This window comes from Psammomys obesus, unplaced genomic scaffold (assembly GCF_907164565.1).
Source record: "Psammomys obesus unplaced genomic scaffold, mPsaObe1.curated_primary_1811, whole genome shotgun sequence".
NCBI classification, from domain to species: domain Eukaryota; kingdom Metazoa; phylum Chordata; class Mammalia; order Rodentia; family Muridae; genus Psammomys; species Psammomys obesus.
In genome coordinates, this window is record NW_026596134.1 from 21,929,123 (window position 1) to 21,947,185 (window position 18,063).

The following is an 18,063-nucleotide window of genomic DNA, read 5'->3' on the forward strand; positions in this document are numbered from 1 at the left end:
GGCCCATTCATCAGCACAGGAGGGACATTTTTATGAATGAATTCCGTGATGGTAGAGTCCAGTTACATGTGGCCAAATCTCACTAATAACAGTTCATTGAACAGTCAGCTTTCTCTCCTCTTGCAAGAATGTTTTTTATTCCAAGTCCTATGGAGGTATCAGTTTCACTGGTCACTCTTTTGTATGTCTCTTCTCTTTCTCAGTAACTCCATTAGGAACTAACCAGTCAGACAGACCTTAGTCCAACCTGCCTCAATGGTATTAATCCGGTGTCCAAATAAACTTAGCTTGACTAGGTATACTTAACAAGAAGTAGCCGTAATGGCCACTAAGTTAGACAAGAGGCAATCTATCTCTCAGAAGCAACAGCATTCTGATGCCCTCCATCATCCCCTGGTTCTTTCTCACTCGCACTTGTTCCTCTGTTAAAAGTCATTCTGGCAGTCCTAGAGAAGAACAACTAGGTAGATACACACAGGGAAGTGCTCCCGGTTTTCCAGTTCATGATGGTTCCTCTCTTTCTGAAAATCTTTAGTACAAATTGCTTTTTATTCTTGATCCTGCCATGTGATAATAGCGTTTTGCAATTTCTCTTTATGATTACATTCTTCAAATGCTTTGTGTAGGTAAATGTTTTCTCACCAACTACATCTTTATCTGCTGCAAATCCTCAGTGCAATAAACATACAAAACAGATAAGATGGCAAGCTTATTTGAAAGGAAAAAAAGTCTGTTGTATCACTGTTAAAAATTCTATGGTATTTGACGAATGCCTTAAATTGAATTGAATTCAGTTGAATTGATATTGTTTTCTAGATATTCATTGGTATTTTATAGTTACAAATCTATGAGATATGTGTTTTATTTGCTAAATACATAAATACGTATCTGGAATTTTACTGCTGTGTAACTATGGCTTTTAAATCGTATTTTGATGAATAGATACGGAGCCCCTCAAACTCATAGTGGCAGTAAGGTCCAATGATAGAGTTAATCTCATAAAGGGAAGGAGAATGTAAATGCAAACAATGAACTATATGAATATTGCGTAAAGAAGTAGAACTTAAAATTTAGACCAATTCGAAGTAAAGCTACAAAATGTTTCTTATGCATAGTTTCAATAAATATTTTATTAACTCTTTGAGAGTGCAGTACATGTAATACATTGTATTTTGAGTGTACTCACTCCCCACTTTTCTCTCTAACTACTCCCAGACTCTTCCCTGCTACCAGACCCCCTCCCAGTGCCATATACTCTATTCATAACCCACTGTATTATAAGAATGGAACCACAAAGCAATGCTGTCTATAAGTGCACATCTATGGAGCCACTGGCAAAGATGAACAACCTATCAGGGAACAATTTCATATTCTGTCTACCCCAGAAGCTTACAAATGCCAAAGTTCCTAAGCTACAAGTGAAGCTTTGTGAGTCCTCTCTCCTCCATGCTCCAGTGTTCCTAGCTTGATCTCATGCAGATCTTATGCAAGTAACCACAGTCAATGGGAACTCTACCATGTCAAGAAGACCTTGGTTTGCAACAGTCCTTCCCGACTTCTGGGTCTTACACAAGAACTATTTGGGATCGTTCTAACATGTGTGTCCCTTGCGGCTCGAGCGTCTCCCTTTGTCTTACTCTTTTGTCCCTGAACTTCAACACGATTAAGTCTACAATCAGACGCTTACAGCAATGGTGACAGATGCCTTCTTATTCTTTGCTCCGATGGGACTATCGCTTCTGCACTGCCTTGTCCTCCTTTGACACGACAACATACACATATACCCTCGGGAACATCCTGCTTTCCTGGCTTGCATAACATCACTTTCTCTGGTGGTTCTCTTAATTTTTCTAGGTCTACACTTCCTTAAATTTTGGTTCCTATGAGTACCTATTTGGTCTTTGGCAAATCACCTTTCCTATGTTAGAATTGAAGTTACAATTCTAACTATATAAAGTGAACGCTGATCTCCAAGGAAACAAGAGCCTCCAACTCAGTGCATTAAAAATAGCACAAACTTTTCCCACATCTGAATTTCGTGAATGTCACTGTGGTGATTTGAATTGGTGTGGCCCCCATAGAGTCATGTATTGGCCATAGGGAGTGGCAAATATTAGGTGTTTTGGCCTTGTTGGAGTAGGTGTGGATTTGCTGGAGGAAGTGTGTCATTGTGAAGGCAGATTTTGAGGTCTCCTACGCTCAAGCTATGTCCAGTGTGGCACGCAATCTCCTTCTGCTTTCCTGTAGATCAAGCAGATCAAGATGTAAAACTCTCAGCTCCTTCTCTAGCACCATTTCTGCCTGCATGCTGCCATGTTTCCTGCCGTGATGATAATAAACTGAACCTCTGAAACTGTAAGCAAACACCGATGAAATGTTTTCCTTTGTAAGAGTTGCCATAGTCATTGTATCTTTTCATAGCAATGAAACCCTAAGACAGTCATCCAGTTAGAAACATGCCCTTATTTAAAGAATCCAGTTAGTTGAGAAGGTATACTAGTCTTCCCATTTCCAGGGTTAGTTAAACATCTGTGAAATGAGGCACTAACTGTGACAATACATCCATCTCAAACCTTATCCTACATAACTTTAGCAACATGAAGCACTACTGATAAGAAATGTGCTAGCACACAGAAAATTAGAAAAGGAACTCAACATATGTAAGAACTCAAGGCTATACCTGCCACTCCTTCCTTGTGTTAGTTGCTCACACTCAACATTATTTCTTAGTTTGCATACCTTTGCTAATCCTATTCCTTCTCCTTAGATTTACTATTTTTTTTTACTAACTCCATACCCATACAAAATAAATCCATTTTAGTCATTTTTTTTCTCTTTCAGAAAAGCATCTCTCATACATTACATTATACCTAGTGTTCATATATAAAGACATAGCACCAACTTGTGAAAATCCTGATCTACATATGTAGATTTATGTTGTGGCTTAAATGAAAATGGTCCCATAGGCCCATAGGGAGTGGAACTATTAGGAAGTGTGGCCTTGTTGGAGGAAATATGTCACTGGGGGTAGGCTTTGAAGTTTCAGATGCTCAAGTCAGGCCCAATGTCATACTCTCTTCCTGCTACCTGATGCGGGTGTAGAACTCTCAGCTACCTCTCTAGCACCATATTTTCCTGCATGCCACCATGCCTTCTGCCATGTTGATAATGAACTAAGCCACAATTAAATGTTTTCTTTTATAAGAGCAGCTGTGACCACAGTCCCTCCACAGAAATAGAAACCCTAACTAAGACACTTTAATACATTATATTGACAACGTCAGGTTTTATCTACTACTTTGCCTAAATCCAAAAGACAGTATACTACTGTATCCCCTGGAAATGTATACAATCCACTTTGTACTGTTATAAATAAAATTGTGTTTTAAAACAAATCCAACTCTTTGTTTGCATGTTAACCTGAGGTCAATAATATGCTATAAAGGCAGAGTTTGGTTGTTGTGATATAAATTGTATGTCATAAAAAACTATTTACCATCATCTGGTTCACCATTTCTCAGCCTCAGTACTATGATAATTTGAAGTTAGAGAATTCCTTATCAGGTTAGATGGATTTTCCTACGCATTGTAAGAGGAAAAGGAACAGGATAAGCAAAGGCACAGTATATAAAAATTCTTAGCTTATTCTTGCCAAATTAAGTACTGCTTCTGGTCCTAACTTCTCCTCTATGTCAGTTTAAGCAATAAAAAATGTCTCTAGCCATGGCAAAACATTCTCTGGACTCAAAACTGTTTCTAGTTGAGGACTACTAACCTATAGAAGAAGCCAAAACAAACTACAGAACTATTATTTTCCAAGGAAGAAACTGTCCAGTATGCTTTGCATTCCAAATACCATATCTAGAACATAAAGAAAGCACATCACATATGCTATTTAATGGCATTTGGAGGATTATAAGACATTTTAAAGGAATTAAACATTATAGAAGAGTTTTCAACCTCAATGGAACATGGATGATGATGAAGTTGATACCCATTTTTATAGCTGATTTTTTTTTCCTTTAGCATCTTAAAGATCATCTATCAGGCCCATTATGGTAATATCTATGAAAAAACATGCTAAGAACAATTAATTTCATCACAGACTATTTGATTGCAAAGAATTTTTTAAATGTAAAATTACCACATTCAAATTTCACATATGCACATGCATTTAATTTATCTTGAATAATTTTTTCAAATGTATTCAACGAATAAATTATTCTAACCATGGCAGAATGGATCAATTTAATTGTGTTAAAATGTAATTTAAAGAAATAGCAACTTCCTTATACTTAGTCCAGAAATTCTACTGAAGGCTATAAATTGCTTTCTATTCTTTTATAAACCTATAGCATGGACAGCATTGTTAGAACTACAAAAACTTCTCTGCTGTCGAAAGGATTAAATGTATGCTGTGAAAGCTAACAAATGACTCAAGGACAATGTAAGGAAAATTAATCCCAATAATAGCTAATGTCCATGGAGCATGCACTGAATGCCAGACTTTAGCTAGAAGTTTTATTGCATCATATTATTTGAACATTATGAAAACTCTATGTGGTAGGGACTGCTAAGGCACCTATTTAATAATTGAAGGAAGTGAGCTTCAGAGAATCTGAATTCTACAAAACATAAATAGTATGCATTAAAAAAAAATCTCAGTTTGAGTCTGTGTACCTCTAGAGCCTGAAATCTATAGACATTGTATTACCTAAATATGATTGGAATTTTTAAAAAGAGATCATTATTAGTGTAATGAACAGTCAAGAGGGGACCAGAAGACACAGCCTAAAATAAAGAACATTCAGAACCGAAACAGGAAGACATGCTTGCTAAGAAAACGAAAGAACTTGGTCATAGAAATGTGAACTGAAATTTTGTCATTAGAACGATCAGAAATGATAACTCTGGGTCAATACAGAGAATCTGTAAGGAAGTGGAAAGAGGGAAGCCACCAGACAGACACTCTCAGGTAGGAAGCTCAAGAGGATGTGACATGTTGGGCAGTGGATATTTCTAAAGAATAGTACAAAGCACCAAGTGGAGCAGAATGTAGACTGTAGAGAAGAAAGATAAGAATATCCATTATGATAAAAATCACAACCGTCAGAAGAAATGTGGGAGAGAAATGTTCAGAGAGGAAGAACAGAAATGAGTGAGAAATGACAAGGGAATCCCAAATGGAATCTTGCAGTTGATGAGGAAAAAGATCATGATATGAGAATGTGAAGAAAAAATCAAAATCCACTGTGAGACTTCTAACGTGGATAAGTGGGCAGTGAGGACAATCTCAGACACTCTTGATTATACTAACCACATAATCATTATCACAATGAACACGGGCTCCTATCTAGCTTCTGATGATGCAAGGGCCATCTGATGCTAGTTTTCTCATCTTTACCTTCTCAAATATCACTACCAATTTTGCTTTATCTCCTTCCCTACCATCTTCAGAAAAAAAAGGCATTCTTTGTCTTCCTGTGTTCTAGAGTCTGCACATCAAGGTTTATATAAGGATACATGAAGGAACATGTGTTTGCAAAAGAAACATCTGGCTGGATATAGTCAAAGCTGCAAGAGACAATTCCTAGGATCTGTGATGCAGCAAAATGCATAAAAATAACAGTACCTGTTTATCAATACTATACTGATATATATATATATATATATATATATCATATACTATACATATACTGTTGTGGTGATGATTCATTTTAATTGACAACTTGATGGGATTTCAAATCACCATGGCCACATCCATGGGCATGTCTATGGGGATTATCCATGTCAGACTGACTGAATTGGAAAGATCCATACTAAATGTGGGTGGTATCATTCACTAGGCTGTGGTCCATGACTGAATAGAAAGGAAAAAAAAAAAGCTGAGCAAAAGGATTCACTTCTCTCTGCTTCCTGCCTGTGGATACAACGTGAGCAGCTGCCTTCTGCTCCTGCTGCTGTGTCCTTCCTGCCATGATAGACTGTCTGCCCTGTAAGCCAAAGTAAACCCTTCCTTAAATTACTTTTGTCCAGGATTCTATCTCCAAAGTGAGGTAAATAACTAATATGGATACACATTTAAAGAATCATTAAGGGGTAGATTCCATGGTATATGGCTTTTTGTCTTGTTTTGTTTCTTTCTCTTTGTTTAAATAAATATGATTACATCATTTTTCTCTCCTCCTGTCCTTCCTCTAACCCCACCCAGGACCACCTGCTCCCTCGCAAAACCATGGCCTCTGTTTCTTTAGTTATTATTGTTACATAATTACATATGTACAGATAAATATATATATATATATATATAATATGACTTGCCATAATTTACAAGATATATATTTAAATATATATGTATATTTATATAAAATATATGAATTACATATATGCTATAAAATAGAGTGTGGATGACAGAAGAGTGAAGTGCAGTTGGTGAGAGGGAACAGAGAGATGGCAAGCAGGCACACAGGCAAACAGGGTGACAGAGAACAGGGGAGTTTATTCTTAAGTTCAAACACTATAGTGGTATGTGTGCCTGGAGTTGAGAGTGATGCCTAGCTCCTTAGAATAAAGGGAGAGAAGAAATCATCACATATCTGGGATAAGGAGGGTTGGAGTGTCAGCAGTGGAGATAAGCTTGGTAAAATGATATTGCTGGCTGAAATTTTTGCAGAAAGCTGCAGCATGTCTTATCACAGGCCTTTCCTTCTGGCATTTCTCTCACTCAGCACAGCTCCATGACCTCCTCGGCCTTTTGGGATCATACTAATCTTTTCTGGCTTCAGGTTTTCTGATCCTTGTAGATTCCACTGACAGGTTTGGCCTCTCTGCAGATCTGTGTGCACTAGACTCCTTTCTTCTTAGGTCTCAGCTTAATTATCTACCACCACAAGTCAGCCTTTTTTTTTCAATTTATTTTTTTTATTTATTACAATTTATTCACTTTGTATCCCAGCTGTAGCCCCTCCTTCGTACCCTCCCAACCCCACCCTCTCTAGTCATTCAGCTAAATGGAGAAGCTCCTCACCATACCATTATCCTCTCTACTTCCAGCAGGTCCATTTCCTTATTTGGAAATATAATTAAATTTCTTTGTTTTCTTTTATATGTATGAGAGTTTTGTACACATGTATGTCTGTGAACCATGTGCATGTCTGGTGCTCATGAAAGTCAGAAGAGACCTTCAGATCCTGTGGAACTAGAGTTACAATTGTGAGCTACCATGTGGGTGCTGGGAATCAAAGCCCACACTTCTGCAAGAACAAGTGCTTTGAGGCCCTGAAAATGTATCATAAAAATTATTGTCACATTTATTCTTAGATTTCTTTATCCACAGTTTGCATTCTATTAACTCAGGAAACTTCTATATAGACTCATAGAAGATATTCTCCAATACTTGGAATAGACCTCATGGAACAGTGAAAATCTACCACACTTGAAACAAGTGATTGAATTATTTGTTAATGAAAAAGTGAATAGAAGCATAAACTAAAATTATTACAAGTATTTATTCCTTTATTAATTTTTCATGACTGTCAACTCTTCTGGGCTATCATTGAAAATCAGAGCAGACAACTGATATGTGCAGGTTTTTCTTGGAAGTATCTTTTCTTAAAGCGTATGTTGATTGTAAAAAGTGATCATTAAATGATGATATTTTCACTACCAAAGTAATCTAAGCCAATATGCTGGAAAGATATACCTGCATGACCACATTTATTGTGGCACTATTCACAATAGCCAAATTAAATAACACTTTTAATATATTCATAGTCCAGGTTACATCTCTAAATCTAAAGGAGCTGTTCAATCCACATATGTTCCTGCCATCAAGAAACTCAAGCTATTGGGAAAACACAGATCACTAAAATATAATCTACTAAGACTATTTTAGAAATTACATGTGATGAAGCTGTGAATTGAGGACCTATAATACGGTGTTTCTAACTTTTATGAGGAAAACAAGTCACCATATTAAAAAGCACAAAGGGCACTAAAGCCTTGAGATTGGTGTGCAAATGTGGAGAGAAAAGGGATGACCATGAAGTAGAAATGACAAGAGGTACACACAGCCCCCCCCAAGCCACGGGTGAGCGATGAGCTAAGGTACAAACTGAACAAGAGTTGAGATCAAGGAAATCTTTCGGGCCATGTCTTGCCTTAGTAGAGGGGACAGAGCTAAGGTGAAGAGAAGACCAAGGACAATTAGAGACAGGTCAAATCTCCAAAGAGCAAATAGTGGTATCAGTTATGCTTAAAGAGGAAGGAAGAATTATTCCACAAGCCAGGAGGAAAGAGGCTAGCAAGGTAAATTTAGTGAGGTGGAAGAAGAGGGGGTTAGCATAAACTGAATACTTTTTTTAAATTTTCTGTGGAAAATATCAGGCCATATTCTGACACCAGCGTAGGAAAGGAAAAGTGAGAGAGAAGGAAGAACCCTGTGCAAGTGCTGCTGCCTTGTCCTGCATCTCTAGTTGTTGATGAAGTAACACATTTGCTTCTGCATCTCTCTGGAAGACTGTGCAGAAACAGTCCACATGGGGAGCAAGGCACACAGCTTCTGAAATGCCACAGTAGTGGAATAATTGTTTTCACATTTGCAAAACAATAAAAAATAACTAATCAATTAGCTCAATGATTGCTTTATCCCTGTAGGTGTATGTGTATAAGGAGTAGGCTTTTAAAAATATTCTTTGAGGCATTTGAAGACATGGGAGATTTTGTCTCAGTGGGACTGTTGTGGTAGATTACATTTGCTGTAAATAGTGACATTTTCAGAGAACAATAAGTTCCACTGAATTTATCCTGAAAGAAAAAAAATAAAAAGCTAGATAAGAGACTCTTAAAATCGTACTAAAAAGTCCTAAGTCAAAGGCATTGGAGACGACTGCATCCAGTGTCACAGAAAATACCAAGCTGAAACAAAATGAAAGATTCACACATATTTCAAGACAAAAGCCTTCTACTGCTTGGCATTTATACTAGGAGAGACTCCTTCCCTCTCTAGTCTCATAATGAAAATCATTCCTCCATTAGCAGGTTGAACAATATCAATTTGCCCAGTCAAAGTGGGAAATCAAGCAAAAACTGCCATCCTCGCAGAACAATCAATGGCAAGGTGAAAGAAATGGGTAATTGTAGCTGGTCTCCCAGCAGGACATTCTTGCCTGATTAAATGACCTTTCCTATGAAGTCTGCTCTTCAAATGATAGTGAGCAGCCATTCCCCAGAGTGAGATTAACCCCTGATTTACCAGCCTTCTCCTGAGGAGTGTTTCCCCTTTTTCTATCGGAGAGTCTCATGATTGAGTTGATAACAATGGTGGCAGGAGCCATGATGCAGGAATATTCAGTCTTCATCACTCATGCTGATAACAGCAGCAATGCACAGCAGTCTTTCTCCCCTGAACACAAATTAGTAACGATGACAGCACCCACCTAAGCTTTATGCGAAAGTAAGGGATAAGCATAAAATGCACAACACCTTGTAGACACACACTTTGTATGCATTCATTTTGCTGTGTGCTCAGTAACTACCGTTGCAAATGTCAATGCTGTGGTTGTAATGGTTTTGTACTTTATACCTTCATAAGACTAGGGTGAGGGAAACAGTTATGAGTGGCAGTTATAAATAGGTGATAGAAGTGGCTAGGACCTCAACTCTGACCCTGAGAGCAACCCAGTGATCTTCATGTGCTATGCACAGTCAATTGTCTTGAAAGCGATGATAAAAGTCTTCACAACAATGAGCCAGGCCAAATCAAGCACCCTTGAATTTTTTTTTCTTTCTTTTCGTGGAGTTCATTCACTGTAAAGCTGAGAAGCACCCTGGAAAGTACCATCTCCTCATTTGACTCTGAAATCGTCACTTAGAAAACCAGCTGTTAAGATGGCCAGGGATCCCTCTCTATATATACTTTTTTTTTGTAGTTCTTTTTTTTTATCTATCAATTTATACATGAATAGAAGTATGGGTTAACATTTATCCAGTGTAATTATCTTTATGCTACATGTGAATATATTTTTTCCTTTTAATATTTTTTTAATTTTTTAAATTATTATTAGCTACATTTTATTAACACTGTATCCCAGCTGTATCCCACTCCCTCATTCCCTCCCAATCCCACCCTCCCTCCCTCATCTCCTCCCTGCCCTTTCCCAAGTCCACTGACTGGGGAGAACCTCTTCCCCTTTCATCTGACCCTGTTTTATCAGGTATCTTCAGGACTGGCTGCAAGAAAGAGGACCCAGGGTAAGATGATCAACTCTTTTTTATGTTAGATACCCTGGTACTACTCATTAGCTTAGTTCTTATTCTTAAGAATATATGAACCAAGTTGATCTCACTCCCATGGAGCGACCCTTTATGTGAAAGGAAAATGCTCCACTTTTAAGCATAGGCATCTTTTGTATCTCAAGATAGAGGAAGTTGGGTCTGTCAGCTAACTTTCTCAATGTTAGGATATGGATGTCTTGTCTGTTTTAGAACTCAGCTCTTGAAGTGTTCTGATCTGACAACTGGTTAACATTTTAAAAGCTTATGATTCCCAGTCATTATATTAACATGTGGTGGTGATACACCTATGATAAATAAAATATGCTGGGCGTTTTTTTACCTTCATCTATCTATTTAATTGGCCCAATGTCCATATTCTTGTCACAGAAGACTGGGACAAATAGCAGCAAGAGGAATTATCCTACATAACCGAAGGCTCTATTGCAAGTGATAGAAAACAACCTAGTAGGTTTAGTTAAAGAATAGGATGAGTGGAATGAATTTTTGTGGCTGGAAATCCAATGATGGTCTAATTTTAAAAATACTTGATCTAAGACTTTGAAATTTTTAACCAAGACCTAGATCTACTTGATCTTCATCTTTCTGCTCTGTTTTTCAACATTGTGGCTTCATATCTGGTTATTGTTGTGGCAAAGTAGACACCAGTACTCAGCTAAATAGCATCCCAAATTCTGACCCAAACAAATGACAGTTGACTCCCTAAAACCTATGAACCAAAATCCTGAACCTGTATGTCACTGCCTTCAATTGAGTTAGGTCCTCACCTGTGGGTAAAATGTCATGGCCATGGCACAGAAGTACCTGAGTACACGGAAGATCACATACCATCTGGAAAGAGCCATGCATGGGAGAGGGCCACTGAGTCACCGAATTTTGAATGAAAAGCAACAAAAATCAATAAATAGTTATCAAAATTAAAAATAGGTTTCAAGTTAACAAGACAAACAAAAAAATCAAATCAGCAACGATAAGGAACAATCCCAATTTAATGGTTTGAATTTGGAGCTAGGAATGGTGGCCCATGCCTGAACCTCCCAGGACTCAGGGGGATAAAGTTTAAGCCAGGCTGGTCCACATAGTTTCTCCACGGCTTAGTGTATAATTTGAGATTTCAGATCAAAACCACCAAGGACAGAGGGCAAAGGAGAGGGAGCTTGATTTTAGCAGTAACTACAGAATCTTTCTCTTTCTCATAGTACTGTAAAACTATGTAAGTATTTTCGAGGGAGTAGGGCAGCCTGGTACTACCCCATTTTTTTTTTAATATTCATCTTGGGCTGAGTGACTATGTCTGCCCCCTCTTGAAATACACCTCATTCGTGTCACAAATCCCCAGAGGATATAAGTTTTGTTCTCTCTTCTTCTATGCCGTTGTTAGTGTGCATTTGGCTCAGCAGTGATGCTATTCTGATTTTTAAAAAAATTAAGACATGGGAGCAGCTGAGACGCTGCCGTGGGTGCGGTGGGCTAAATTCCAGCGTGGGTGTGGCTCACAGCATGGGAGTGGGGGTGGGGGTCCCACTCTCCTGCACCCTACTCCAGCCTAGACCACAACCTGAACGCAGCAGCCGTGAAAGAGTTCCAACAACAGGAACACATGGGTTGAAACAGAACTACCTTCTAATTAAGAAAGACCCGGTACCTTATAGCTGTGCAAAGCCCCTCCCTTCACATAGTCTTGAGTGTCATCACGTTATCCGAGACCCTGAGATGACTCCTTGAGAAGGTGGCAATTATCATGGAAAACTATTTTTTTTCCCCAGAGAATTTCCATTTAAGCCTCCTAGTATTGACATCATAACCCCCCAATGGAAGAAGATTTAAGTACAACAGAAGGCTGTGTCTCTCCATCACAGATTTCCACCCGGACACATGGAATCCAGCGCGCTCTGTCTCCACCGTTCTAACAGGGTTCCTGAGCTTCATGGTGGAGAAGGGCCCCACGCTGGGCAGCAAAGAGACACCGGACTTCATGAAAAGACAGCTGGCATCACGGAGTTTAGTGTTTAGATTAAAAGATAAATTCTTTTATGAATTATTTCCTGAAGTTGTGGAGGAAACAAGAAAGCACAGCATGAACGAAGTAACAGGCTCCAGAATCTTTCCCTGCTAGAGGTGGTTCCTGACCGTGGCCAGAATGGGATCCAGCTCCTCAACGGGCATACACCTGCTACTGGCCCAAACCTTCCTGGGCTCCCACAGGCCAAAAGGCATCATGGATTCCTGACCGGCACTTTGGCGAACTGGTTTGTTAGAGTTGGCTTTGCAGCCTTTGCCTACATGCCTACATATGTGCTGGGAAGCATAGCACAGGAGTGAGGCTCAAGGGCCACAACCTACAGTTGCTGCTGAGGGATGCAGGGGCCAGAGCCTGATACAGGCATGATGGACATGCTGCTGAGCACGGGGTGGCCTGCTGGACTCCTAGGCTTCACTTTTTTTAAAAACCTTAAAAAGAAAGCTGAAACCAAAATTGTGATTTGGAGGAGATCAGAGGTTAACTTCCTCTTGGGGTAGACATGAACAAAGTCACTTTGGTTTCATTGTTTATATCTCCTGTGTTGTCTTTCGGACCTATTTAGTAAAGCTGTTTTTTTGGTTTGTTTGTTTGTTTGTTTTGTTTTTGTTTTTTATTTTATTAGGTTTGGTCACTTAAAAATATAAAACTTTATGTCTAATATCCACTTATAAGTGATCATATCCCATGTGTGTCTTTCTGCTTCTGGGAGACCTCACTCAGGATGATCTTTTCTAGATGCCACCATTTGCCTGCAAATTTATGATTTTCTTGTTTCTAATTGCTGAGTAGTATTCCATTGTGTAAATGTACCACAATTTCTGTATCTATTCCTCAGCTGAGGGACATCTGGGTTATTTCCAGATTCTGGCTATTACTAATAAAGCTGCTACAAACATGGTTGAACTAATGTCCTTATTGTACTTGAGCATCTTTTGGATATATGCTCAGGAGTGGTATAGCTGGATCTTGAGGTTGCACTATTTCCAATTTTCTGAGAAAGTGCCAGATTGATTTCCAAAGTGGTTGTATAAGCTTACATTCCTACCAGCAATGGAGGAGAATTCCCTTTTTCCACATCCTCTCCAGCATGTGTTGTCACTTGAGTTTTGATCTTAGACATTTTGATGGGTATAAGGTGAAATCTCAGGGTCGTTTTGATTTTCATTTCCCTGATGACACTGAGCATTTCTTTAAGTGTTTCTCAGCCATTCAGTATTCCTCAATTGAGAATTCTCTGTTTAGCTCTGTACCCAATTTTTTAATTGGATTACTTGATTTGTTTCTGTTTAACTTCTTGAATTCTTTTTATATATGGATATAATATAGGATAAGCATACTAAAATCTGTACACCTAAAGAAGCTAAGCAAGAAGGAGGACCTGGGTAAGATGCTAAATGCTCATTCAGAAAGGCAAATGGGATAGACAGTACAAGAGAAAGAAAACAGGGAATAGGACAGGAGCCTACCACAGAGGGCCTCTGAAAGAATCTATCCAGCAGAGTATTAAAGCAGATGCTGAGACTCATAGCTAAACTTTGGGCAGAGTACAGGAAATCTTATGAAAGATAAAAACACGAAAGACCTGGAGGGGACAGAAGCTCCACAAGGAGAGCAACAGAACCAAAAAAATCTGGGCACAGGGGTCTTTTCTGAGACTGATACTCCAAACAAGGACCATGCATGGAAATAACCTAGAATCCCTGCACAGATGTAACCCATGGTAGCTCAGAGTCGAAGTGCATTCCCTAGTAATGGGAACAGGGACTGTCTCTGACATGAACTCAGTGGCCTGCTCTTTGATCACCTCCCCCTGGGGGGAACAGCCTTACCAGACCACAGAGGAAGACAATGCAACCAATCCTGATGAGACCTGATAGGTTAGGGTCAGATGGAAGGAGAGGAGGACCTCCCCTAGCAGTGGGCTCGGGGATGGGTATGGGAGGAGAAGAGGGAGGGAGGGCAGTATTGGGAGGGAAGAAGGTAGGGTGCTGCAGCTGTGATACAAAGGAAATAAATTTTAATAAATAAAAAAATTTATTAATAATAAATAAATTTTTTATTAATAAATAAATAAATTTTCTGGGGAAAATATAAAACTTTAACGCCTATTAAATACTCTGAGTGCATTCTTAGTGTAGGAACTGAAGGCCTCATGGTGAGGCCAGTGCTGCAAACCTCCAGTGGGGCTTAGTGGACTGGCTGATAGCACCTGTAGATGGGCGTCTTGGAGAGCATTGATTTGGCCTCATTGTAAATCTGTGCTTATACATGAGAGAAAATACTTACAGAAAGGGATTTAAAAAATTAAGGCCTGGCTATCTCAGATCAAGAAAAGCCACCACTTTTTGAGTTAACATTAGAACTAGCCCTAGTAGCTTGCTTCCTGGCTAGTATTTCTTTTCTTTAAGCTACTTTAAAATATAGAAACAGCACAGAGAAATAAGTGGCTCCTTGTTTTTATTAATTTATAAACAAAAAGGTATATGAATACTGACTGCATTAGTATTTCTACAGGGCCATGTTTTATTAAGTACTTTTTGTTAACAGTATAAAAACATCTGGGCAACATAACAATTTCCAAGATGGCTAAGACTTCCTAATAGAGAGAGTCTGTCTCAAAAACCAGCCAAAAAAAAAATATCTTTTGATCCCTACATTAAAATGCTTAACATAATGACCTGGAGCAGTCAAATGACTTGCTAAGTGACAGGCAAACCATGAGGAATGAGTTAGAGAGGACACAACTCTGGGCTCAAGTTCCTTCCGCATCCTTCATACTGACTAAAAACCCTTCCCTTGGCCTTTGCTGACTCTGGGTTGCACAATGTTCTTAACACTAGAGAAAAGAGAAGGTGCAGACCTGCTCCATGACCCCAAGTCACCTGCACACAGATGCACACCTAAAAGAATACCAACATAAGGTCATGCAAAGCAATGGACTAAAGGAAAGGGAGCAGTGGGGAGAGGAGAGAAAACAGTGAGTGGAAAAGTGACAGAGCAATGTAAAAGCAAAAGCAAAGGAGAAATTGAGGTATCGTATAAGAGACTAGCAGCAGAACAGGGTGAGAAAGAATAACATAAAATGGATATATTTTTTAAGGCAACAACAAACACATTATCCCAACGCCCGCAGGTGCCAGCAATTCAAATAAGCATATAGCAATTAACAGAATTAACACAGCCTTAAATAGCTTGGCTCACCAGATGTGGACTCCTATCAGGGTTCTATAAAATGTAAAGTTATTACAGATTAAACCATTAATCATCTGTTCAGAGACTATCTCTTTGGCTGCAAAACCCCATTCTGCCTTAAATAGCTAATAATCACAAAGAGATGAGGAATGTAATGTGCACAATGGCATTCCTCTCGGTCTTCTTTCCTTTGAATATATGTTCCATCCACCCAATTTTCCTGATTGTCCTTTCTTCCTATTAGAGATGTCATGAGAAAGGATGGTGAGAAAGGCCAGTCTGTAGCATGTGGGTTTCCCCACGGGCAGAGAGAGACTCTAACACACTGGGTGTAGGGAGAAGTACCAGATGGAGAGGAAAGGAGGACAATGCAAAAAGAATCCACTTGAACGGCACAGAAGGTCCAACATGTAGGAGGGCACTGTGATGGGCTTCAGCTAGCTCCCTGCTTCTGAAGGAACCACTGTGCAACTCAGTGTTGGCATAGATTGCACATCCAACAACTACAGCTCAGCTCTGCCAAAGACAAAAGAAGGAGAAAATGTATGTCCTGACAGAAGGGAGTTGGAAACTGAAAGACTGGTCAAGGGGGCATGCTTTTCTATGGAAACAGTTCAGGATAGCATTCTCCCTGTCCAGTGCCAAACCTGATGGAGTTCTCTTTCCATGTCTACTTTTCAGCTTCCTGGAAAGAAGATAAAGTACCCTGGGCAGGTACAGATAGTAGATGGACAAACATTGGTCAAAGAATTAGGTCTTGATGAATGTCATGCCAATATGACAGTGTCATCCACTATGTAAGAATCTTCAATGGTTCTGTGTTAATGCGGAATAAAGACCAAGAGTAGAGCATGGAACAAATGACCTGGGCCCTGGCCAATGATGTAGTCTTACCTCTAAAACATCTGATCTTATGATTTGTTCTCTGGTATTTACGAACTCTTTATAAGTTCCTCACTGTTTATTAGATGTTCACCTGCTTTGCTCATGACATCTCATTACCCCCACCTTTCCTTCCTGTTTTCTTTATTCATCTTAAAGCTGCAGCTTGGGAACTCTGTCCTCTGAAAAGTCTTCCTTGAACTACAGGATAATAGTAACTCTTCTTCAACAGCCCCATTACAACCACGAATGTCTTATTTTGAACTACCTTTCAGGAGAACTATAAATGTATATCTGTCTCCTCCAATCAAGTATAAGGTCCTCTAAAGCAAGAATGTTATTTGTCCCGTGTATATAGCCTACCAGTCTTTGGCATCCTGTACGTTCTCGGTACTTCTACTTATGGGCTCATGACTCATAGCTCACCAAAGAATATACATTGACAGCCTTTTAAAAATTAATTTGAAAATATCACAGAATGCATTTTTATCATACTCACTCTTCCTCCTAACTCCCCCTATAAACATACAACCCAACTTCATGTCCTCTCTTTTTTTAACTCAGCAAGTTCAGTTTGAGCTGCCCTCATATTAATGAGTGTGAAACCACACCCTTAAAGAAAATGGGCTTTGCCTCTCACAGAAACTGTGAACTGTCAATACCTCCTTGGTTAGAGGTGGGGATTCATAAGACCCTCCTTACACCATGCTAGAGTATTCACAGACCGTAATTTGGAATTCTAACCCCAGCATCATGGTATTTAAAGATGAGCACTTTCAAGCAATTAGGTCTTGATTGGTCTTATAAAAGAGACCCTAGGAAATTCTTTAATCCCCTTTCCACCAAGGGAAAAGGCAATGAGTAGATGACACTGTGAACAGGAAGAGGCCTCACTAGAATCTGACTGTGATAGCCCCCTAATCTCAGACTTTCAGCCTCCAGAGCTGGCAAAAGCACGTTTCCATTTTTTTTTTTTAATAAGCTATCCTGACTATGGTACTTTGCTACAGGAGCCTGAACTAAGACAATGTTGTCCAGAAACTCACCAGGTCTTAGAGCTCCAAGCAGCCAACTCATTTATTTATTCATTTATTCTAAACACGCCCATTGGATGAAACTTTTAGAAGCACAGAAGGTTTATTAAGAAAAAATAGGCTTCCCAGGGATAAGGATATAGTTGAGTTGGTAGAGTGCTTGCTAGCATACACAAATAGATAGGCTGCATCTTTAGCACACTTGGGAGATAGAGGCAGGAGAACCAGAAGAGAGCCAGCTCAATCTGTGTAATGAGTTTCAGGTCAGTCTGAGATACATGAGACCTGGAAGGAAGGAAGAAAGGAAGGGAGGAAGGAAGGAAGGAAGGAAGGAAGGAAGGGAGGGAAGGAGGGAGGGAGGGAGGGAGGGAGGAAGGGAGGAAGGAAGGAAGAAAAGAGAGAGAAAGGAGGGAGGAAAAGAGGAGGGAGAAAGGGATGAGAGGGAGAACAAAGAATTTACTCATTATTGAAGGAGTGAAAACAAGTTTTAATTCCAGGAACTGTTCTAGTTGCTGGGAAATGCTAATTACGTCTTCTCATGGAACTCGTATTTTCACAAAGGGAGACTGACAGCATGAAACAAATAACTGAAGACAAAAAGAAAGAAAAGACTGAGAATGGATGGCTGTATTGTTCTGC

At 39.3% G+C, this 18,063-nt stretch overlaps 1 protein-coding gene and 1 pseudogene across 1 annotated transcript in view; one reads left to right on the forward strand and one right to left on the reverse strand.

The window, feature by feature from the left end:
• Nucleotides 1-18,063, reverse strand: part of Nrxn3 (neurexin 3) — a 1,537,891-nt gene that overhangs the window by 1,056,242 nt on the left and 463,586 nt on the right. The gene's annotated exons all lie outside the window — the stretch shown is intronic.
• On the forward strand, nt 11,866-12,615 carry LOC129666166 (ubiquitin-conjugating enzyme E2 J2-like; annotated as a pseudogene).